This window comes from Lactuca sativa, chromosome 3 (assembly GCF_002870075.4).
Source record: "Lactuca sativa cultivar Salinas chromosome 3, Lsat_Salinas_v11, whole genome shotgun sequence".
Taxonomy (NCBI): domain Eukaryota; kingdom Viridiplantae; phylum Streptophyta; class Magnoliopsida; order Asterales; family Asteraceae; genus Lactuca; species Lactuca sativa.
Genome location: NC_056625.2, coordinates 314273059 through 314298789, shown reverse-complemented (window position 1 = coordinate 314298789; position 25731 = coordinate 314273059).

Sequence of the window (25731 nt, the reverse complement as noted above, 5' to 3'; positions counted from 1 at the left end):
TGACTCCTTGACATATAAGATTCTCTTGTCAATAGACATTTCTTGACAAACAAATATTCAAGAGTTAGTGTAGCTTTTATCAAAACAAAACACTTCATAAAATTGGTTCTAGTTGGTCTTTGTCTTATCCAAGACATCACAACTTTCCACATTTGATGAATGTTATAAACCTTCCTAATACTTGTCACTCAATGTCACAATATTAACTTTAAGACTTGTTTTGGAACGAAGTATGATTGGCCTTTTGATTTAACCATTTCTTCAATTTTTGATTCCTCTTCTCAGACATACAATTGTACTAAGACTCACTTAGAGGATCAATTGAGATATGGTTTTTAATCATTAAGACCTAACATAATAAAAGGTACTCTCCCTTCTTCTTAGAATAGAGAAACTTTTATCTTTCTGCCTACTTGATTCTTCTTATTCGTTCTGCTAGTAATTGAAACTCTTTCAATCAATTCAGAATTACACTCAATCTTATAAGTATAATCATATCCACTAAACCTTTAGTAAATCATGACGAATATCTTTGTCACTATTGTGGTGGACTTGATTAACATACAACCTTATGTACTTGATGTCCTAGTCCTTCGCTTGACACTTTGTCAACGAATTAGTATAATTTCCAAATATGAAATTTCTCATTCATCATGCAATACTTGTTGTATGATTCCAAGTTTCTATCCAATTGAACCTTGGGTGATGAGAAACTCTCCCTATTTGGTAATTCTCGACATTTCCACAAACAACATAATTAAGAATAAAATCCATTATTGCTAATAATAGAAAACATTCAAACATCAATTTTTCATACACGCCATTACAAGAATAAATAAATAAACAACATCAAATTTTATCTTATTGCGGAAAAATTTGTCCTTACAATGCAACTCATTGAAAAACTATCCTAATACATATCTTTCTTAGCAATCTATTCTAACTCTAAGTAGTAGCTCAAGATTCTAATCTTCAAGTAATGCGATCGAAATCCATTTCTTCACGATCAGATTCCGCTCACTTCTTCCCTTAAGCTTCCTCTCTTTTCTTCGATCCTACAAGACATCGAAATGTAATCTTATCACATCATGTATTAAGAATCTAGAATAGGAACTTAAAATAGTTAGTTAATGGATTTTACCTAAAGCATAGCCATACGTTTTGACTCTCCCATCTCTTAGATCTCTTAGGTAAATAGGGCAGCTTCGTCTCCAATGCCCCTTCTCTTGGCAATAAAAGCAGACTGACTTCTTTGGAATAGCACATGGAACTAGTTCTCACTTTGCCTTTCTCTTATGATCAAACTTTTCGATCATGGCATGCCTTTCGTTGCCATTGCCTATATCCATAGAGGTCTGGAAGGCAGATCCACCAATTAACTTTTCTTTTCCAGTGCGCCAAATCATTGCTGATTCAGCAGCAATAAGCATATCGGTGAGATCAATGAGGGTTACGTCGTGGTTCATCATATAGTACTCTCTTACGAACTCACTATATGAGTTAGGAAGTGACTGAAGAATCCATTCAACAGCTAACTCCTCACAGACAAAAGATCCCAACATTCTTAACCTATCAATGTGTGACTTTATCTGTAGGACGTGTGCACACACCGACTTTCCTTCTTCATGTTTACTTGCGTAAAGGGCTTGAGTGAGCTTGAACTTTTCAAGCCTTCGAACTTGTGGGTTAGGGAGAATAACTGGAGGAGGTGAAGAATGATCTCTTGTTCCTTGATCGAATCGTGGAATATCATCTTCATGTGGAAAGCTTGTTCCACGGGATTTGGGAATACCATAGTTGTCATACTTTGACATCTACAAAACGGGAGAAAACAAATTCAAGTTAGTTGATTGAGTGAGTCCTTAATAAATCACCCAAATGAGATATTAAGGCTAGGACCCAACACAATACGCTACAACCTAGAAAAGGGATGTCGTAATCTAGTTGCAGAATATTTGATGGTAAGTGAATGACGATTCACTAATTCTCCACCATGAAAAACGAAAAACCGATTAAGTTTTAAATGCTTTGAAAACTCCTAGATCCTTTGAGATTCATTGAACTTTTCAATGGCATGTTTAAATCTCGATATGCCCCTCTAGTTTGTGACTGGGATACCGAGGATCACAAAGCGGGTGTGAATAACCATGCAAACTTACATGGTGCCTGTAACGTCCCAAAAATTCAAGACTAAAAATTTCTTTTTAATAAACATTACTTAAAGTAAAATCATAATTTTAAAACATAATCAGAGTTTAATTTCCAAAACACATGTTCATTATCAGAATAAAACATTCCCAGACTGTCAAATGTATGGTGTGTGCCATGCGATCACCCCGAGCACTTCCCTCCGCTACCGGAAGTACCTGAAACCAAAACTGAAAAACGTAATCACGAAGCTTAGTGAGTCCCCCCATCATACCTCATACCATACAATCACATATCGTAACATACTGTCGGGCAATTCTGGGGTGCCCGACCTACCCGGTACGGCCATTCTGGGGTGCCGACCTACCCGTGTCAAGCCATTCTGGGGTGCTGACTACCCATGTCAAGCCATTCTGGGGTGCTGAATACCCTTCGGTCCTAACGACTGAACCTCGGGGACTATTTCACCCCATACTACTAGTACTAGCACATATCATAACGTAACATATTATCAGACATATCTAGGGTGTCTGAACTACCCTTCGGTCCTAACAACCGAACTCGGGGACTACTCCCCTCCTACTACCTCTAACTCATATAACAGATCATGCTAGCATATAAACATCACATCACATACTGTCAGGCGTATCTGGGGTGTTTGACTACCCTCCGGTCCTAACAACCGAACTCTATTGATGAGTCATCGAACCCCGTCCATGCTCCTACTGATAGTGAGATACGGGCCTAGCCCACACTCACCCTTCCCCTAACTTGGGCCTCGCCCCTGATCTACTGCTAATGAGATGTGGAACACCATCCACACTCTGCTATTGGTGAGGTACGGGACTTCGCCCACACTCACCTCCCTACCAGGCACATACAAGTATCATACAGACAAGAAGTATAAACTGTCCCATAAACCATTCCTTGGGTACCCGCCCGCTATCATTGGACCTCGTCCTGAATATCATACCAGCATACTGTTCCTAGGGGTAACCCCGAGTCTTCCACTCGTAACTACATGAGCCGACATTGTGGCCGTAGACCCATTCACAGAAACGGGAAACTCACCTGCACTGGCTGAACTTGCTGATGATCCAACTAGCTGCTGTGCAGCAACTCTCTGAACTCCTGCTCCACTAACTCCCCGAGCTACCAATATCAATGTAACACTTAGTCTAGCTGACCCCCGACAGTCAACCAAGTCAACTCTGATCAAAGTCAAAGTCAACCTCCCAGGCCAACCCTACTCGCCGAGTCTGCCTACCGACTCGTCGAGTTCATAAGCCCAGAGTCCTTCCATTCGCGACTCGACTCGCCGAGTCATTCCATGACTCACCGAGTCTACCGATTTCCAAGTCCTGGCCTGTCCAACTCACCGAGTCTCTATTCGACTCACTAATTCGAGTCTCAACTTGAAGGGTTTGGGGTTTCGCGACCTGACTCGCCAAGTCCAAGAACAGACTCGCTGAGTCCAAGACAACCTTCAACAGACTCGCCGAGTTGTTCATCCAACTCGCTGAGTTCCTGCCCAACTTCATCTGACTCAACGATCTGTTCATCCCACTCGTCGAGTTCCTCCTAACCTTCATGCTACTCGCCGAGTCCACTCAAAGGACTCGCCGAGTCCATTCAGATCTCCATATATGCAGAGGACTTTTGAGTCATGCATGGACTCCGAACTGTAGATCTACCCTTCCCAAGCCTATTCCTCACGTAAAGTTGCAAACTCTACGTGTAGGGAAGGAGATCTAGCAAAATACACCATAAACTAGGGTTTAAGGCAAAGAGGCTCCAAAATCCACTCAAGGGCTGGTACTTTATGCTTTCCAAGACCAAAATATGCTTACACTTACTTCTCGACCCGGATCCCGTTCGTACTCGTCGAGTCTCCCCTTAAAGTTAGGGTTTTCTTTCCTTTCTTGGCCTTCAAAACTTTGGGTGTTACAAATCTCCCCCACTTAAACTAAACTTCATCCTCGAAGTTTGCTATGGCCCACCGCCTGCGATCTGCCTCCAATATCCCACCAATTATTCCAACACTATCTGCCTACCTTCGCTGGCCTTCCGCTCGGTCATTCTGACTAACACTAATCCTTGCAGATTATAGACTCGGGTCACCCTAACCCTGAACATCCTGGAAACACAACTTACCCACCGACAATCCTTCTTGTACTCACCGAGTACTGCACTGAACCTATAGTGGTTCACCCCTTCTTTCCTTGCGCAAATTCCTTGCCTTCCCAAGGCAAGGCTCCATAACCAACTATTTCCTCTGTCACTATGAAGGTCCTATCCTTCACCAACTCCATCACCCCCGCTATTTCCAGTACGGATCATCACCGCCAGTAACCACTGACACTCCTCTTAGTCAAAACTTGGTGCCGAGCACCCCTCGATTCAACTAACTGAATTCCACCATACGCTGTTTACCCACAGTACTACTGACTGAAAATTCTACTATTCCTTATCTGCCTTTCGGATGAAATGAGACCACCCTGGTCCCTACCAACCTTTCAATGTCTGGATTACCGACTACCACCGGTAGCTAGTCACAACACCACCACTAGTTGCTCCCAGCGACTTCCGAAGAAACTTCGACCACCTATAACTGCTCAATCTATTCTGCCATTCAGGCACCACAAACCTGGGATCCCCGATCCCCTAACTTGACACTAAGGTCCCTAACAGGCCCCACCTGCATTGCTAAAACTCACGGGCCTCGCCCATGGGTCCCACCCCCCTCTATCCTTCTAGTCCCACTAGTCTAATCACTCTCGTTCGGGCCTCGCCCACGGGTCTAACCCAACCATACTACTGAGCAACCCTGCTCTCAGGTCTCATCTACACTGCTAATCTCATACGGGCCTCGCCCCAACTCCGCTAACGAAGTTACTAAGGAATGCTACGGCTTACCCGTAGTCTTGCATCACCATCCCTTGCTGACTGCTAGTGAATGCTACGGCTGCCCCGTAGTCTTACAACACTTCCATCACTAACTACTAGTGAATGCTACGGCTGCCCCGTAGTCTTACATCACTTTCTACCACTGACTGCTAATGAATGCTACGACTGCCCCGTAGTCTTACATCACTTCCTACCACTGACTGCTAAAACGAAGGCACCAATGTGCCATTAGCTCTCAAGATCCTCGTTCCGACTACCTCAAGTCTTACAGGCGATACACAACCCGAATTCCCAACCACGCACTATCCCTTACCATCAAACACACTAGCTGATGGGGACTTTCTCAAACTCCCAACCCTGAAATCCTCAATCCATCAAATGTTGAACCACTTCTTTTCCTTCTCGGAGGTCGCACACTCATTCTGGGTCTGCGTGCTCCTACCTTGCACACTCGGAGGATTCTCCCCCACTTCGATCCTGCTTACCCCTTGTTGCTCAAAACTCAGAAAGAAATCCCAATCCTTGCTACCATTCCATAATCAATCTGCTGAGGAACCCAAGCTTACCATAGCTAGGGATCTAACCAATCCATCTCCAACACTATACAACTCCGATCTAGCGAGACATACCAAGTCCCTCCCAAGCATGCTACAGTTACTGCATCCTATGTAACCTTTTCCAATAGGGCACATCTCCTCACTACCATTCGAATATCCAAGATATGCAGATGGCATATCACTCGATCACAATCAACCGCTCAAAATAAAATACTCATACCGATAATGATGCAGAACCATAACAATATAATCATGCACAAATAAAAGGACTGAAAACAAAAATCGCACACCTGCAACGTCCGGTGCTGATCGCACCTCTAAGGTAGTCATCTGAAGAGCTCTGCCTCCTATCGCAGGCGCCTCTGCACGGCCCTGACAGTCGTCTGTGATCCTCAAAGTAGCAGGGGCAGGTGCCATAACCCGTCCTGCTGAAAACAAACTGGGGCACTGGGCCTTCTTGTGGCCCCGCTGATTGCAGTGAAAACATAACAAGTCTGACCCTTGTGAGGTGGTAACAATACAATCCCTGCTGAAATGACCAGTCCGACTGCACTTGAAATAGCCAGATTTACCACCGCTACCACTCCTGCACGCGCCCCCGTTCGCTCTACCACACTTCCCGCACCGACTGCGGTCCTGATAATCCCTCGACCTCGAATCTGATCCCTTGGGCCTTTGCCCGAACCTGTAGCTACCTGGACCTCATCCGGCTTCCTCTTCCGGATCTACTACAAATCAATTTCCCTCTCTATAGCCCGAGAAATCATATCTTCCAGCATCTTACAGCTGGATCTGCTCACGAACTCCCTGATGTCATCCCTCAACATCTCATGGTATCGGGCCTTCTTCATCTCCTCATCTGTGACATACTGCGGTACAAGAAGAGCCCTCTCCCTGAACTTGGCGGTGATCTCCTCCACAGTGTTAGTGGTCTGCGTCAAATCCTGAAACTTCCATGCCAACTGCTGCACCTCAATAATCGGCGAAAACTCTGCCCTGAACCTGGCCGAGAAATCGCTCCAAGTCATCGCGTCCAACGTGGCATCATCCCCCAAATCATGACCAATCTCCACCCACCAATCCCTCGCTCGTTCCTTCAAAAGACAGGAAGCGAGTCTGACCTTGTCCCCCACTCAGGACACCGGCTCCTACGGAATGCGTTGGCAACATCAGCCAACCATCTGCTGCTAGCGATGGGTTCCTAGCCTTATGATAATTTTGGTGTCCTGCAAGCCCTGAACTCTCTAAATGTCAAGGTACGCGCTCCCATCAATGCCATCATCTCAGTACGGAAGGCTCCCAGCCTCTCATTCAAATTGTCCAGTATACCCTCCTTGACCATGCCAAAGATCACAGGAGTCTGATCTAGAATACTGCGCGTAACATCAACTGATATCAACTCCCTCATCCGCTCCTCGAGCTGCTCGGCTCCTGAACCCGAGCCTGATCCCTCTCCGGCGCCTGATCCGCTCGCTCGTCTCTCTCGCAATGTCACCATACTGAAAATATAATACATCCTCTATCAGAATACTTATCACTGCTGCGAGACCAAACACATACCCTACCAGGTTCCCGGTCTTGTCTCGGCCTTTCCCGAATTGAGTACGGATCCTCTGCTTTCAGTAGTACGGGCCCATACTACCTTCCACATCTATCCGTACTTTCCTCAGGAATTGTTTCGACTCCACTAGGTCCCTTATCCACTACTACTGCTCCCAGCACTATCTCATCCTAGGCTCACCCTAGGAATACCTCTGACTCAACTCAAACCAGTCCTCAGCTGCTGAAGGCCTCCTTGTGATGTCATTTAACCATCACCTGGATACCATCACATGTGACGAGGCTCAAATAATCCTTCGAGTAAAAGACTCGTCCCTACAACGGTTGGACTCAGACAAGAGTTGCGAAATAGGGCCAAATCTGGCACTCTAAGATTATTCAACCCTGATCAAATGTGACGTGACGTATCCACCTAATGACTAACTCCCATCACTCGGAATCCCATATTGCACCAAGCAAGCAGCATTCAGACAAGGGGAAAATCTAACCACAACATACTCAAGAAATCATATCTACGTAGCAAGAATCTGAACTAGCATGCAACACAAACTCATAAACTCAGGCATAACCTAAACAGGCTATCCTACTACTGTCTATTCAGCACTATCATGCAGCTCAAAGCACATATAACAGAAACATAAGGCATCATTCCTAGATCCTTAGTCCTAATCTAGCATGCTGTTCTATCAACTGATAATCATAACATAAACTTGTATGGGTATTTTGGGGTACTTACTTGAGCTCGGTTGATTGCATGCACCACACCCTTTTTCTCTTTTCAAAGCTCTTTTCTTTCTGAATTATTTTTGCTTTTCTAAAACAGTTTTCATTCCCAAAACTCTCTTTTTACAAAACTGTCTTTTCATTTTGAAATCTTCTATACCAATTCCTCAGTTTGAGTTCAGACACACCCGAGAGCATGTCCGAATCCCTCAAACCAAGGCTCTGATACCAACTTGTAACGTCCCAAAAATTCAAGACTAAAAATTTCTTTTTAATAAACATTACTTAAAGTAAAATCATCATTTCAAAACACAATCAGAGTTTAATTTCCAAAACACATGTTCATTATCAGAGTAAAACATTCCCAGACTGTCAAATCTATGGTGTGTGCCATGCGATCACCTCGAGCTCTTCCCTCCCCTACCAGAAGTACCTGAAACCAAAACTGAAAACCGTAAGCACGAAGCTTAGTGAGTTCCCCCATCATACCTCATACCATACAATCACATATCGTAACATACTGCCGGACAATTCTGGGGTGCCCGACCTACCCAGTACGGCCATTCTGGGGTGTCGACCTACCCGTGTCAAGCCATTATAGGGTGCTGACTACCCATGTCGAGCCATTCTGGGGTGCTGACTACCCTTTGGTCCTAACGACCGAACCTCGGGGACTATTTCACCCCATACTACTACTACTAGCACATATCATAACGTAACAGATTATCAGACATATCTGGGGTGTCTGAACTACCCTTCGGTCCTAACAACCGAACTCGGGGACTACTCCCCTCCTACTACCTCTAACTCATATAACAGATCATGCTAGCATATAAACATAACATCACATACTGTCAGACGTATATGGGGTGTCTGACTACCCTCCGGTCCTAACAACCGAACTCTACTGATGAGTCATGGAACCCCGTCCATGCTCTTACTGATAGTGAGATATGGGCCCAACCCACACTCACCCTTCCCCTAACTTGGGCCTCGCCCCTGATCTGCTACTAATGAGATGTGGAACACCATCCACACTCTGCTATTGGTGAGGTACGGGACCTCGCCCACACTTACCTCCCTAGCAGGCACATACAAGTATCATACAAACAACAAGTATAAATTGTCCCATAAACCATTCCTTGGGAACCCGCCCGCTGTCATTGGACCTCGTCCTGAATATCATACCAGCATATTGTGCCTAGGGCTAAGCCCCGGGTCTTCTACTCGTAACTACATGGGCCGGCATTGTAGCCGTAGACCCATTCACACAAAAGGGAAACTCACCTGCACTGGCTGAACTTGCTGATGATCCCACTAGCTGCTGTCCGGCAACTCTCTGAACTCCTGCTCCACTAGCTCCCCAAGCTACCAATATCAATGTAACAGTTAGTCTAGCTGACCCCCAACAGTCAACCAAGTCAACTCTGGTCAAAGTCAACCTCCCAGGCCAACCCTACTCGTCGAGTCTGCCTACCGACTCGTCGAGTTCATAAGCTCAGAGTCCTTCCATTCGCGACTTGACTCGCCGAGTCAGTTCGTGACTCGCCGAGTCTACCGATTTTCAAGTCCTGACCTGTCCAACTCACCGAGTCTCTATTCGACTGACTGATTCGAGTCTCAACACGAAGGGTTTGGGGTTTCGCGACCTGACTCGCCGAGTCCAAGAACAGACTCGCCGAGTCCAAGCCAACCTTCAACAGACTCGCCGAGTTGTTCATCCAACTCGCCGAGTTCCTGCCCAACTTAATCTGACTCGACGAGCTGTTCATCCCACTCGTCGAGTTCCTCCTAACCTTCATGCTACTCGCCGAGTCCACTCAAAGGACTCGTCAAGTACATTCAGATCTCCATACATGTAGAGGACTTTTGAGTCATGCATGGACTCCAAACTGTAGATCTACCCTTCCCAAGCCTATTCCTCACCTAAAGTTGCAAACTTTACGTGTAGGGAAGGAGATCTAGGCAAAATACACCATAAACTAGGGTTTAAGGCGAAGAGGCTCCAAAATCCACTCAAGTGCTGATACTTTATGCTTTCCAAGACCAAAATATTCTTAGATCTGAAGTAGCAACTCCAGATCCGGCTTCTAACTCAAATGGACAACTTAATCATGACAAAAAGCCCCAAAACTCACAACCAAAATAGATCTAAAGGAAGGGAGATGAATTAATACCTTCAAATGTTTAGAAGTATCTTCCCAATCCCAGATCTATAGCCCCCTCCTTGCACCTTCAAGATCCTTGTTCCTTCTCCAAGCTTTAATGCACTCTTCAAGACAACAATTGGCTCAATCAATGGATATGGTGGCTAGGGTTTGGCGTTCTGGGTTAAAGAGGTAGTAAAGGAATGCTAGGGAAGAGAATTAGTCACTTAAATAGGCTCCAAGTCCCGAATTTAGGGTTTTCCTTGAACAGACCTGACTCGCCGAGTCTCCTTGGCCGACTCGCCGAGTCAGTCACTTACTCCTCGACCCGGATCCCGCTCGGACTCGCTGAGTTCCTCCTTGGACTCACCGAGTCTCCCCTTAAAGTTAGGGTTTTCTTTCCTTTCTTTGCCCTCAAAACTTTGGGTGTTATAGTGCCCCCATATGTTACAGTCACCTATTCGATGTGCCGGTTAACCACACACGCTCCACCAAAATATGACAAACATTGAGTTACCCTTTGCCACCTTTGCTTAGAACCATTTAGTGTGTCGGTTAACCACACACGCTCCACTAACGTCTTCGCAAGGGTACAAAGTGTAACTTCATGGAATTACATCAATTCACTTTTGCCTAAAGTAACTAAGATTGGGAATTTTATGAAAGCATTTAGTTAGTTTTGTACTTCATTATACTTATAATGGAAGGTTTCTGTCCTATCCTACCCGTTCGGCTAACGACCCTCCATTAGTCAAGAGTGCGGTGGGTAAGAGTGGATACCCATTGAATCGCCATTTTATAGGCAATTTCCTTAAACACCCCTTATACACCAGCTTCGTGAATGAGGCCTACTAACGGTAAGACTTGACACTTTACTCATACATATATAATATTAGACTTTCAATGATATATATAGTATATGGTGTATTTTACACTTTTAAAATACTAGGTGGTCTAATTTAATAATTATACACTTTAATTAATTAATAAAACCATAAGGGTGTGATATGAACTTTTCAAAACAATACTAGGGTTTTAGAATTTAACATTTCTAAATTAAACTTTTAATCAAATTTTAAATTCCAAAACTTGAGGGCAAGTTTTGAAACATTTCAAAACATTAGGGTTTCAACTATTTAAATTTCAAAATGAAACCTTTAAGTTCAAATTTACACCATAAAACATACATGGGCACAATTGAAACTTTTTCACAACACAAGGATCAAATAACAAATAATAGAAATTAAACAATCAATTTTTTCATTATCTATATTTGATCTAATTTCAATTTCTTACAAGATAAGTTACCCAATTAATACAAATAATCAATCTTTAATCATATAAGGAAGTTATTATCTAATCAATTGGTAAATATCTTTTGTTTAATTAAGGATATACTCAAATTAAGGATAAAATTCGACTATTAAAGACCCAAAACAATTAAGGCAAGTATCCTTAAGCAAGACAACAAGAAATCCCGAAACTGCCTCCTTCTGACGCTCGAACTCGCCGAGTTCCTCTATGGACTCGTCGAGTTGGAGCAACTCGCCGAGTCAACATTGGAACTCGCCGAGTTCATCAGGCAGGGAACCAAAAAACGATTTTTTTACAAGAATGAATATGCCAGACATCAATACAATAGAAAACAATCAAGTCTCTGATACCACTGATGGGTTTTAGCCATAAGAACATCCTATATGCTCATGCAAACCCTAATGCTTGGATCTAGGTGTCTCTATTGTACATGCAATTCATCCAAGACTTTAAACCCTAGTTCTATCATACAATTAATCATATTAACATGTGAAAGGGTTTTTAGATCTTACCTTGATTGTTATGTAATAATAACAATCTCAAATCCTCCTTGTAATGACTTTAGAAAGCATAGAGTCACAAATGTCACTCCTCTAATGGTTCACAAACACCAAGAGCAAGAGGATGAAGAATAAGGAGAGAGGAGGCTGCCCAAAACGTGTGGAAACCCTAAGGAACAAGTTCACCACGTTTTTGAGTCTCAAGGGTTCTTTAAATAGTGAGGCTATTAGGGTTATCTAACAAGGAAACCCTAATTTGGATGTTTAGGCCATAAGCAACACATGGACTTCCTCCTTAGAGGCCTAGGACGATTTCTAATGGGTTTCCTCATAGAACTCGTCCGCCCCTCTAATATGGAGTCTATTAGCCCAATATTCAACTATCACACAATTGACAGTTCTAGTCCCTTAAGTTTAATTAATGTCTTTTAGCCACAAACTTAATTCTTATTAATTCTTGACTAATATTAATTAAACATTATGATTTCTCCTTTAATATATTATTCTCATAATATATTAATAAATTATAATTAATCCTCTCTCTCCATTATTCATCCTATCAAGTTGCTTTGGTGAAGGCAACCCAAAAGGACCATGCACCATCGGGTAAAGTACATACCAAAATAGTTACGGACTTAGACACTAATCCAACAGAATTCTCTCTCTCGAAAGAATGCTCTTCTTGCTACAAAGACCACATTGTTACTGGGTCTGTAGAAGATGTAGCCAAACGATTTCTATGGATAGCCGATGAAAATACACCTTTCGCTTCGGGGTTCGAGCTTATCATGAGTCTCGCATCTCATGAAAGCCTCACAACCCCAAATCTTGATGTGGTATAGATTGGGAACTTTTCCAGTCCACATCTCATGAGGTGTTTTGGTAATCTTCTTTGTAGAGACTAGATTAAGGATATGGGCGACAGTCTCTAAGGCATACCCCCAAAATGAGATTGGTAGCGAAGCTCGACTCATCATGGAACGAACCATGTCCAACAAGGTCCGATTGCGCCTCTCAGCTACACCATTCAACTGTGCTGTCCTAGGAGGTGTCAATTGTGAGATAATCCCACATTCCTTAAGATAGTCAAGGAACTCAATACTAAGATACTCACCACCACGATCGGATCGAAGCATCTTAATGTTCCTGCCCAACTGATTCTTTGCTTAAACTCTTTGAATTTCTCAAAGGTTTCTGACTTATGCTTGATTAAGTAGACATATCCATATCTACTAAAATCATCAGTGAAAGTCACATAAAACCGATTAGCTTCTCTTGTGGCGGTTTTGAAGGGTCCACACACATCTGTGTGTATGAGGTCCAACAAACCTTCACCCCTAGCACAAGTGCACGTAAAAGGTGACTTTGTCATTTTACCAAGCAAACAAGATTCACAACTATCATCTGACTTTAGGTCAAATGACTCCAAGAATCCATCCTTTTGGAGTTGGCCTATGCGTTTCTTGCTTACATGTCCAAGACGACAATGCCATAAAGATGCTTTATCTAAGCTAGTGGAAGAGTCAATATACAATACATTATTTCCTAGATTATCTACACCAGATGCAGTTTCATACACGCCATCACAAGGTAATGCTTTAAAATAATGAACATTATTAAAGAAAGAATCAATACTACCATTATTATTATCAAAATAAAAGTTAAAACCTTGTTTATACAATGCATGAAAGAAAATAACATTTCTTGCCATTTCTGGCGAATAATAACACTTATTCAAATTTAATGTAATCCCACTATTTAGCACTAAGGAATAAACTCCTATCTTGGTGACATGTGGAGCTTTCCTTTTTCCCATGATCAAGTTTATCTTTCCTTGCTCCACATTCTCACTTCTTCTTAGTCCCTGCAAATCACAACATATGTGAATACCACAACCAGTATCAAGGACCCAAGACTTAGAATGAGGTGAGTTATTAGACAATGTAGAGTATATACCTGCATGGTTGGGTTTTACTTTCCCATCCTTCACATCTTGCTGGTACTTTGGGCAGTTTCGCTTCCAGTGCGACTTTTCATGACAATAGAAGCATTCAGCCTCATTAGGGTTAGAAGAAGGAGTGACAAAAACTTTCTTGGTTTTGCTTGAAGAGGAGCCTTCAAGGGTCTTACCCTTGGTACCCTTAGAAGGGTTCTTTCTCTTCTTCCCTTTGCCATGCCCGATTGCCAAGACATTGGCCACAGTTGGACTAGGAGTAGGAGTAGTAACAACCGACTTACCCTTTAGACCACTTTCCACGGTCTTCAAGAGTCCTTGAAGTTTACTGAGGGTGACTTCTTCCTTGTTCATGTGATATGTCATGCGGAATTGATCATAACATGATGGTAAGGAGTGAAAAATGATATTTATTGCTAACTCCTCGGGGAAGTTCACATTCAGCTTCAGTAAACGGTCCACATACCTTTGCATTTTCTAACTCTTGTGTTCTTTTTGATGGTTTTAATTCACGTGTGACTTTTGGTTTTCCATAACTTGAGGACAAGTTATGGACTCCATTAAAACACATTATGATCAAGAATTAAACTACCAAGTAGGTTACAAGTAATTCCTATGATCATCTAAATTCATAAGATCAAGAACAGAATATCCATATCAAAGTTTCAAGACCATATGAACACATATAATCATGAAAAATTGATATTAGCCATTGAAAATGGATTAGAACAAACATTACACCATCTAAAACAAGTTTTATAACACCAAAACAGTTTAGGATAATGTTTATAGTCCATTTCCAGCAGCAAAAGTTGAAAATATGCATTCTGAGACTCCTACTCGTCGAGTGCACGAACCTACTCGCCGAGTAGGATGAAGATACACATGAACTCGTCGAGTCCCCCCTTGGACTCGGCGAGTTCATCAGGCAGACAACAAGTTTTTCGACTTTTTCCAATATTTTGCACCAAGTATCAAACAAACAAGCCTAGGCTCTGATACCATTGATGGGTTTTGAGCATTCTAACACTTCCTAAGTGTACATGCAACCCTAATAAAACTTGGATCTATGTTTTTCTAAGATACATGCAAATAATTATTTTTCCAAGGTTCATATCCTAACTAGCATGGCATGGGGAACATGAATCAAATAAAGCTAGTAGAATTACTTACCTTGTAGTTGTATTTCATTGCTTGGAGTTTTAGAGCCTAGCACCAATAGTGTGGATGCCTCAAATGGAAATCACAAATCAACACAAACTTGGAACTTTGAGAGAATAGTCACTACTATCTTGAAATCGGCCCTCTTACTTTACTCACCTCAACTAGTGTGATTTCAAGAACCAAAGCCTCCTTTATATAGTGTGGTGGATTATGGTTACATCCATGTAAACCCAAATACCCATGTCTCTTCATTTCCATGAGATCCATGCGTTAAAGCTCCATGGAGTATCCGTGGACTTTCCATGCAAGCCTAGCCCATTCCAAATAAACATTAGCCCACAATATATAAATATAGAAGCCCATATTTAATTAGTAATACTTTTGATCTCTAAATTAATCCTAGATTAATTATAGATCAATACTAATTAAATAATATGATCTTATATTAATATATTAGAACTTATAATATATTAATAAATCATAACTTGTACTATTCTCAAAAGATTATCCATAAATTGTTCGGGTGAAGTGCAACCCAAATGGACCATGCTGAGTCGGGTCAAGTACATACCAAATATAGTTATGGACTTAGACACTATATCCAACAAGGTTCACCACCATGTTCCGAGATGAGTATGTTCCCCCTGTGGAGAAGGAACGTTTAGCCCAGGAGTTCTTGTCCCTGAAGCAGGGGACAGAGTCTGTGACTGTGATTACACGGATGTTTCATGAAAGGGCGTTGTTTTTCCTTGAGCACGTGTCTACCAAGTAGGCACACATGAGCCGATATCTAAGCATTATGAGGAGGGACATTCATGATTTCGTGGCGAACTCGACATACTGGACATTTACCGAGCTCCAAGCGAATGCCCGGAAGAAGGAGATTGAGCCAGAGACTTAGGCCAGGGAGGAGGCTGAGTCTTAGTGGAGGGACAGGCGACCGTTGCAGTCACAGCCGGCAGCCAAGCGGGTAATGCCCGCAGATTCGAGATCTGGGGGTCAAAAGTTCCGCACGTGTGGGAAGTGCGGCAAGATCCATGAGTGGGTATGTAGAGCAGGGGTGTGCTACTAGTGTGGCAAGGAGGGGTATTTCGCTAGGGATTGCCCCAAGGGGTTTGCAGTTTGCTTTCACTGCAACCAGAACGGTCATCGGAAGTCTGAATACCCGCGGTTACTTAAGGGTTCAGCACAGGGAGCCGCACCTGCTGCTTAAGCTACCGAGGTCCGGTCAGCGAAGGCCGAGGCACCTAAGGCTTGTGGGAGAGCCTTCCAGTTGACAGCGGAGGAGGTCCGTGCAGCGCCCGATGTTGTGGTATGCATAGGTACATTTCTTATGAGTTATGTATCTGCTTTGGTGTTGTTTGACTCGGGTGCGACATGCAAGTCGATCCTTCGTGTCATTAGCATTTAGTCAAGACATTAGTATCCGACGAGAGGCGTTGAGTCGACCTCTACGAGTTTCTATAGCTGACGAGCGAGCGGTTTATGCTACTGATGTAATTCGAGGATGTGTACTCGAAATTTTCGGTGTTGATTTCTCGATAGACCTGGTACCGATTGCGATGGGGGATGTCTGTGTCATCGTGGGCATGGACTGGTTGAGACGATCCGGAGCTGTTATCGACTGCGAGCGTCAGTTGATGACCATACGAGACCCTAGTGGAGAATGCTTACGGTGGATGGCGAGGGTACCCGATCTGGGTCAGCACTTTGTTCGGCTGCTAGTGCTAGACAGAGTCTACAACAAGGTTGTAGAGGGTTTGTAGCCTAGGTGATGGATACGCAAGTTGCCACAGAGAGGCCGAGTTCTGTCGGTGAGGTACCGATAGTGCAAGAGTTTCCGTATGTTTTCCTCGAGGAGTTGCTGGGTTTGCCTCCGGAGAGGCAGGTGGAGTTTCATATTGATTTGGTTTCGGGAGCAGTGCCTTTTGCCAAGGCACCCTATCGCCTTGCGCCACCAGAGATGCAGGAGTTATCCTCGCAGCTTCAGGAGTTGCTAGGGAAGAGATTCATTAGACCGAGTAGCTCACCGTAGGGAGCGCCGATCCTTTTTGTCAAGAAAAAGGATGGTACACACCAGATGTGTATTGATTACGGGAGTCGAACAAGTTGACGGTCAAGAACCGTTATCCACTACCGAGGATTGACGATCATTTCGATCATTTGCAGGGTGCATCTTGGTTCTCCAAGACTGACTTGAGGTCAAGTTATCATCAGATGAGGGTGTGGGATGAGGATATCCCGAAGACTACATTTAGGACTTGTTATGGGCATTAGGAGTTTGTGGTGATGCCTTTTGGGCTCACCAATGCACCCGCATCGTTCATGGATCTCATGAACCGGGTGTGCAGGCCAATGTTGGATCGTTCGGTGATTGTGTTCATCAACGACATTCTCGTGTATTTGAGATCTAGAGAGCAACATGAGGAGCATCTGAGAGAGATCCTTGGAGTGTTGAGATCGAAGAGGCTTTATGCTAAATTCTCCAAGTGTGATTTCTGGTTATGGGAGGTCCAGTTCTTGGGACACCTCGTTTATCAGACTGGAATACTGGTCGATCCGGCCAAGATTGAGGCCGTTATGAGTTGGGAGGTGCCGAGATCCCCCACCGAGATCAGGAGTTTTCTGGGATTGGCCGGCTACTATAGGAGGTTTATTAGAAATTTCTCCAAGATAGTCATTCCCCTCACCAGATTGACCCAGAAGGGCGTTGCTTTTGTTTGGGGTCCTGAGCAGCAGACCTTGTTTGAGACTCTTTGCCAGAGACTATACGAAGCCCCGGTGTTAGCCCTTCTGGAGAGAATGGAGGATTTTGTGGTGTACTGTGATGCACTATATCAGGGTTGGGAGCGGTGCTCATGTAAAGAGGGCATGTGATAGCATACGCATCGAGGCAGCTGAAGCCTCATGAGACGAGGTATCCCACCCATGATTTGGAGTTGGGGGCAGTAGTGGTCGCCCTTAAGATATGGTGCCATTATTTGTATGGGGTTCGGTGTACCATATACACGGACCACAAGTGTCTAAAGTACCTGATGGATCAGCCCAACCTAAATATGCGTCAGAGGAGATGGCTTGATGTGGTAAATGATTACGACTGTGAGATCCTGTATCACCCGGGGCAAGGCTAACGTGGTAGCCGATGCTCTGAGCCGCAGGGCGGAGAGTGCCCCGATTCGGGATATATGTATGAGGATGACAGTAATGACTCTGGTATTGGATAACATTCGAGAGGCCCAGGCAAGAGGGAACGAGTGATTGGATAGGTATCCGAGTTTGTGACAGATAGACGAGGGCTTATGACCTTTCGTGGTCGGATTTGGGTGCCGTATACGGGCTGGGCACATAGCACCCTGATGGAGGAGGCACATAGATCGAGATTATCGATCCATCCCGGAGCCACTAAGATGTATTTATACTTGAAGAGAGATTATTGGTGTCCCTGTTGTTGGATTAGTGTCTAAGTCCATAACTATAATTGGTATATACTTGACCCGACTCGGCATGGTCCATTTGGGTTGCATGACATCGGAACATTTGGATAGACCGTTTGTGAGGAGAGGAGATTTGTGACATATTAATATATTATAAGTTCTAATATATTAATATGAAATCATATTATTTAATTAGTATTGATCAAGAACAAATATGGACTTAATATAGTGATAAAAAAGAGACTAATTAAATATATACGGATTGATTATGTAAACCATTCATTCTTATATGTGTGGGCTTATGATCCAAGATTCCTTATGTTGGGTTTAACCCATGTGATGACCCATGGATACTCCTTGGAGGTTAAAACCCATGGAGCATAAGGAATGGGTAAAGTCATGAGTTACATGGTGTAACCCTAATAGCCACACTATATAAAGATCCCATTGGTTGGTGAAATGGGACTAGTGCATACACAAGAGGGCAAGCTAATTTCTAGAGTTCATGTGTCTTCTTCTCTTGGTTATTCCTTGTGCTGATGATGTTGTGTGAACCATTTGAGGTGTCACACTTGATGCACTAGGCTCTCGAGCTTCATGGAGTCAAGCTACATCAACAAGGTATGTATTTCTATCTAGTTTATTACCCAAGTATCAAAGGTTGTATGCTAGATAGGGTAATACCTTGGAATAATCATATTTGCATGTATAATAAAGAAAACATATATCCGAGGTATTTAGGGTTGCATGCACACTTAGGAGTGTTAGAATGCTCAAAACCCAAAAGTGGTATCAGAGCCTAGGCTTCTTTTCTTGTTATACTTGCAAAAATTGGCTGAAAAAACAAATTTTGTTTCTGTCTGCTCAGTAGACTCGCCGAGTCCAAGGCTAAATGCATCAAACTCGCCGAGTTGGTTCGTGCACTCGACGAGTTGGAACCCCAGACAACATATTTTCGAGTTTTTTGGCTAGAATTGGACTAGAAACATTACCATAAGCTATTTTTGAACTTATAAACCTATTTTTGATGTGGTAATGTTCATGCTAATCCAATTTCAAAGATAATTATCAATAGATTCATGTTTTGTATTAGTTTAGTGATTAGGCTAACTACATGACAAAGTTCGATTTGAATTATCTTTGTTCATATGAGTTGCTTAGATTAATAGAAAAGTTAATTGATTATGTGTTTTCAATCCATCTTAATCTAAGAGTTGATTCTAAAATGTGTTTTTGTAACTTGTCCTCAAGTTATATGAAAAGTCACATTTAAGAATCATAAAACTCATAAATATTTCATAAGTTATGAGTAAAGGAAAAGTCACATTCTTTTAATGGCTTAAAGTCTTCCATAACATATCCTCAAGTTATGGAACTTGAAGAGTTTTTAATTAAAAACCACTTTAAACACATAAGTTATGGATTTAAAAAGGTTTTGAATAGTTTCAAACTTGCCCTCAAGTTTTGGAATTTGAAAAGTTTTCTTTCATGAATACTTTAATTCCAAATTAAGCCCTTAGGATTTTAAAAGTTAAAATTCAACCCTTATACTTTATAATATCATAAGTTAATATATATATATATATATATATATATATATATATATATATATATATATATATATATATATATATATATATATATATATATAAGAGCAAGTCATTCTTACCGTTAGTAGGCCTCATTCACGAAGCCAGTCTATAAGGGGGGTATAAGGTTACTGCCTATCAAATGACAGTTTTATGGGGGTCCACTCTCACCCACCACTCGCTTGACTGGTGGAGGGTCATTAGCCGAACGGGTAGGACAAAGACTATAAATTCTCCCTTCATTAAAAGTCTTAATGATAAATAGTAAGTAACTAAACCTTTTATAAATTCCCAATCTTAGTTACTTAGGAAAATGTGAATAAGGTGCTAACCCATGAAATTTCACTTTTCACTTTGCTTAATTCGGTTAGTGGAGCGCGTGTGGTTTACCGACACACTAGCTTAATTTAACAAGGTAGGCAAAGGGTTTCTTAAAGTTTATCATAGGCCGGTGGAGCGTGTGTTGTTTACTGGCACATCGGTTGGGTGATAAACATTTAAGAGTACCAAGTAATTTGCATGGTTACTTCACACCTTGTTTTGTGATCCTCGGCATCCCAGTCACAAAACCTGAAGGTCACACTCGAGATTGAAACATGACATTGAAAGTTCAATGAATCTCAAAAGATCTAGGAGTTTCAAATTCAATTAAAACCTAATATATTATTTCGTTTTTCATGGTGGAAATTGGTGAACCGTCATTCGCCTACCTTCAAATATTTTATAGCTTGGATTACGGCATCCCTCTTCTAAGTTATAAAAATATTGTGTTGGGTCCTAGCCTTAATATTTCATATTGGGTGTTATATTAAGGACTTTAAATCAAGTATCTTGAATATCTCCCAAAAGATGTCTAGCTCAGACATCTATGATCTTCCCAAATCTCTTGGAACTTCACATCCTCCACCTCCTCTAATTTTTCTCCCTAACCTACAAGTTCAAGGTCACTCAAGCCCTATTGGCAAGCAAGGTCTATGTGTTCTCACATCTTGGAGATTAAGTTACATATTGACATGCCGAGAAAGTTGGGTGTCGAAGTATTAAGAAAGTTGGATGTTCAATTACTTTCTAAGTCACATAGTGAGTTCTTTATAGACTACTATGTAAAAGACTATGACAGGACCCTTAATGATTTTATCTATTTGCTTTGTGCTACTGAATTACAATGATTTGGAGCACTGGTAGAGCAAATTTGATTAGAAGATCAACTTCCCAAACTACCATGGACTTTGAAAATGGTAACATTAGATATCCAGAAAAGATTTCTCTTCCCAATGGATAGGGATTGGCCATAGTTAACTCAATTGACCAAATGGTAAAGAGAAAGGCAAATATGTGATAGTCCAGTACACCATTCGCAAAGAGTCCATATGTTTCTCTTGCCAAAGGAAGGGGCATTGATTGCAAAGCTGCCTATTTACCTGAAAGATCATAAGGTTGATCAAGTCAAGAAGTTTGACTCTACTTCAGGTAAAATCAACTATCTAACTCTATTAAGTTTCTATTCTGAGATTCTTATTACATGTTGTGACTGTGTCACATGTTGATGTTTTTAGAATCAAAGAAAAGTGAAGAAACTCAAAGGAAGTATATGTTGATTCTGATCGCAAAGATGGATTTCAATCACATGGTTCGGTGATCAGAATTTTGAGTTGTTGCTTAGGAGCTATGATATATTGCTTAGGAATAGATAACTATAATGTTTTTCCATATGCTTTTGCACTGTAAGGATAAGGTTTTCCGCAAAGTTTTTAAAAATAAAAGGAAATTTTTTATTTCATTTATTCTAAGTATCCTTACAATGGCATTTATGGAAAATTGTTGCTTATATGATTCCATTGATAGCAATACTGGAAAATGGATTTGTTTCTTTCATTTGTGGTAACGAATGAGAATTTTCATCTTTGGAAAATTAAGATTAATGCCTTGTTCACATGTATATGTGAGTCAAGTGAAGGACTAAGGGATCGAGTAGACATTCTGGTGCACCAGTCAAGTCCACCACAAAATATCGATAAGACTACTCGTCATGATTTACTAAAGTTTAGTAAATATGGTTATACTTACAAGTTTAAGTATAATTCTAAAACATTGGAAAACTTTTGATGTATAACAGAGTGAATAAGAAGAATCAAATTAGGCAGAAGGATAAAAGTTTCTCAAATCTTAAAAGATGGGAGAGTACTTTAGTATCATGTTATATGATCATCTTAATGATTAAGTTACCTCATCACAATTCATCCTCTAAATGCATTCTGATAGCTAATAAGAAGAGTTATGAATTGTTGAAGTGGTTAAATCAAGAAGATGAGTCATACTCCAAGATTGTAAGTTGAGTGACATATCTTAAAGAAAGGTTTAAAACACTTTTCAAATGTAAGAGTAAAAGTGTCCTACTCTTGTACATTTGAGATTGGTAAGTTGTGATGTTTCGGATAAAACAAAGACCAACTAAGGCCAATTGTGTGAAGTGTTTGTCTTGATAAAGAATCTGCACTATCTCTTGAATATTTGGCAAGATAGTTTTATATGTCAAGAGGATAGTGGGAGTCTAAAAGATTCTGAAAGTATTTCAAAACTAATCAAGAATAAAAACTTGTATTTCATCACTAGCACACGAGTTGAGGTTTATAACCTATCATGTTGACATGTTGACATTTATGTGCCTATTCCAGTTGAAGTTGGCTATACATTTGAGTTCTACATGTTCTCAATTATTTGGATAACTACTTGGAAGCAATGGCAGGCCCTGTACTGCCAGATGGCGAGAAGTTAAGATTGCACAAGTTCAATACATATGAGTTTGGATTTGTCAATAACCTAGTCTTGTGATAGTGGTTTTTGACAAATTCACGTGGATAAGAACACATACACCATAAAATCTAAGGGTCATAAGGTTTCTCTCCGATTCATAAAAATGATGGTGAGGAAACACTTCCACCAAGTAGATTTTAAGTAAGATAGCAATTGTGATCTTTGCATTTTCATAGTCGTTAGTGGAGCATGTGTGGTTAACCGGCACACTAACATGGACTTATGAGAAATGGAAAAAGTCTAAACAATCGAGACTGTGATTACGGCATCCCTTTTCAGTTCTAAATTTTTTTTTGACACACATGTGAGCTATCTAAGGGAAGGTGTATGATTTTGATAAAGTTTTATCAAACCATCTCGTATCATAAATTTAAACTTTGGTAAGAAAGTCAATAAAGTATTGATTTCTAGAAGTTCAATTGATTTCTGAGTACATGTGAAAGCTAGTGGGAGCATAAGTGTTATGCTAATAATTTTCATGTTAGTGGGAGCATGATAATTATGATAAGTATTGCAAGTTAGCAATGTTAATTATAGAAAACAAAGTTTCAATTGGAAAAAAAGTTGTTTTGCTATAATTAAGGGAGAGGAATTATACTTCATTTCAATTCTAAAAGCTTAGATTGAGGTTTAGTCATCTTTAGTCAAGGTTATATGTAGGAATTTTATGTTGGAATGGCTCAACATAAGGAAATTCTATATATGGGTCCATTATTTTCGTTCTAAAATTCGATTATGATTACGGTATCCCTTTTCATAATTTGAATTTTAGGAACTTGGCAAATAGAAATATTATACCAAAAGAACTGGTCTAGTATCATGTCTTTATGTGAGACATCATGAATCGTGTCCCATATGCTTCGGATATAGGATCGATTGCATGTGCTATAATATTCATCCTTTCTAAATTTTCCAAATGCTCTAGGCATTAAAGGGAAAAAAATCGAGAATTGGATATGACTAAAATGATTAAGCAATTGTCGAGGACAATCTACGGTTTACGAAAGATTGGTTGCTCAGGGACAGTTGGAAGTATAGTGTAAAATTTTGGAATGACCTTATTGACGTATTCTGAAAAGAGGCAACTCTTGTTCAGAAGTGATAGTCAAAATGGGAATATGGAAATGTTTCCATAGGTGGAAGTTATTCAATTTGTGTAAGATTAGAAAAACTTAATGCAAAAAGGATGTTTCCATGGAGTTGATCTCCATTGGAAAAATCTGTAATGTCTGTTGAAAAGTCTTTGTGACTTTGTGCATAATCATTACAAGAGGATCAATGCATATAAGTTTAAAATCTAACAAATTTCGGTAAATGATAGGAATTTGGAATTCTTATATTTTCGATAAGGATTTGGGAGTGTGAAAAGATAATCATTGAAATTATGCTCAATCAATCTAGTTCACAAAGTAAAGATCATAGACAAACATAGAGTGCTTACTTGGTGTATGGCAAAGCTATTGTTTAGAAAAACATAGTGTAGATGCGTGGAGCATGGTACAACTAGTGTTTTTAATTCAAGTACAAAGTTGATAAAACCGAAACAATGAATAATGAATAACCAGTATGGTGATAAATAAAAAATGTTCTATTTATATTCATAGGTTTTGATACCATACTAGATTCAATTATTCTTGTGTTTCATTTTTTATGTTTTGCTTCCAGAATAAACTAGGTCACTCTTCCTGAATGACTAAGTTATTCAAACCATCCACAGTCGGTCATATGTTGGAAGTAGATATGAATCAAGACTGTCATGGGTTGGCTTGTAGAGGTCTAAGATGTTGGACAAAAGCAGTGCTACAATACTCATGATTGCTCATAAGTTCTGAGTATTTGATTCAACTCACGCTCATTTGACTCACTTCATGGATTTTATCACGAGTGATCATGAGACGATAATATCTTATATTCTTCAAACCTAGACATATGAGTTTTTACTATGAGTTGGTTGTACATTGATTGCGCGAAACCGCATTGGTAACTCGATGTTATAAAATATGCCTTTGTGTATGATTCAACAAGTAGTAGAACAAGCCATACGAGTCGAAGTTTATCCATTCCTTTTACCTTCGGGATAAAAGCGATATCTATAGTCATGACAAATGTAAGTGCTCAGCCGGGCCTCGACTAATTTGATTTGTTCAATTACTCAGTCATCATAATTCGGAAATCTGGAAACAACAAATGGACAGAGAGAATGATTTATAATCCATGTATCAATCCATATGATATCTAGAATGGAGGAATATATGATTCCTTATCTAATGGACAAGTCATTGACAAAGGTCAGAGTTTATCTACAAGGTTAGAGTTCGACAACGGCTTTTGAGAGCTACGATTGTCAGTTTGTTCTTAAAGTCATACACAATAATAGTTTTAGACTTATCCAAGTGGGAGACTGTTGGATTAGTGTCTAAGTCCATAACTATAATTGGTATGTACTTGAACCGACTCGGCATGGTCTATTTGGGTTGCATGGGATCAGAATATTAGGATAGACCGTTTGTGAGGAGAGGACATTTGTGACATATTAATATATAAGAAGTTCTAATATATTAATATGAAATCATGTTATTTAACTAGTATCGATTACTAATAAATTCGGACTTAATTTAGTCATCAAAAGGACACTAACTAAATATATGGGGATTGATTATGTAAATCATTCATTCTTATATATGTGGGCTTATGATCCAAGATTCCTTATGTTGGGTTTAACCCATGTGGTGACCCATGGATACTCCATGGAGGTTAAAACCCATGGAGCATAAGGAATGGGTAAATTCATGAGTTACATGGTGTAACCCTAATAGCCACACTATATAAAGACCCAATTGGTTGGTGAAATGGGACTAGTGCATACACAAGACGGCAAGTTGATTTCTAGAGTTCACGTGTCTTCTTCTCTTGGTTATTC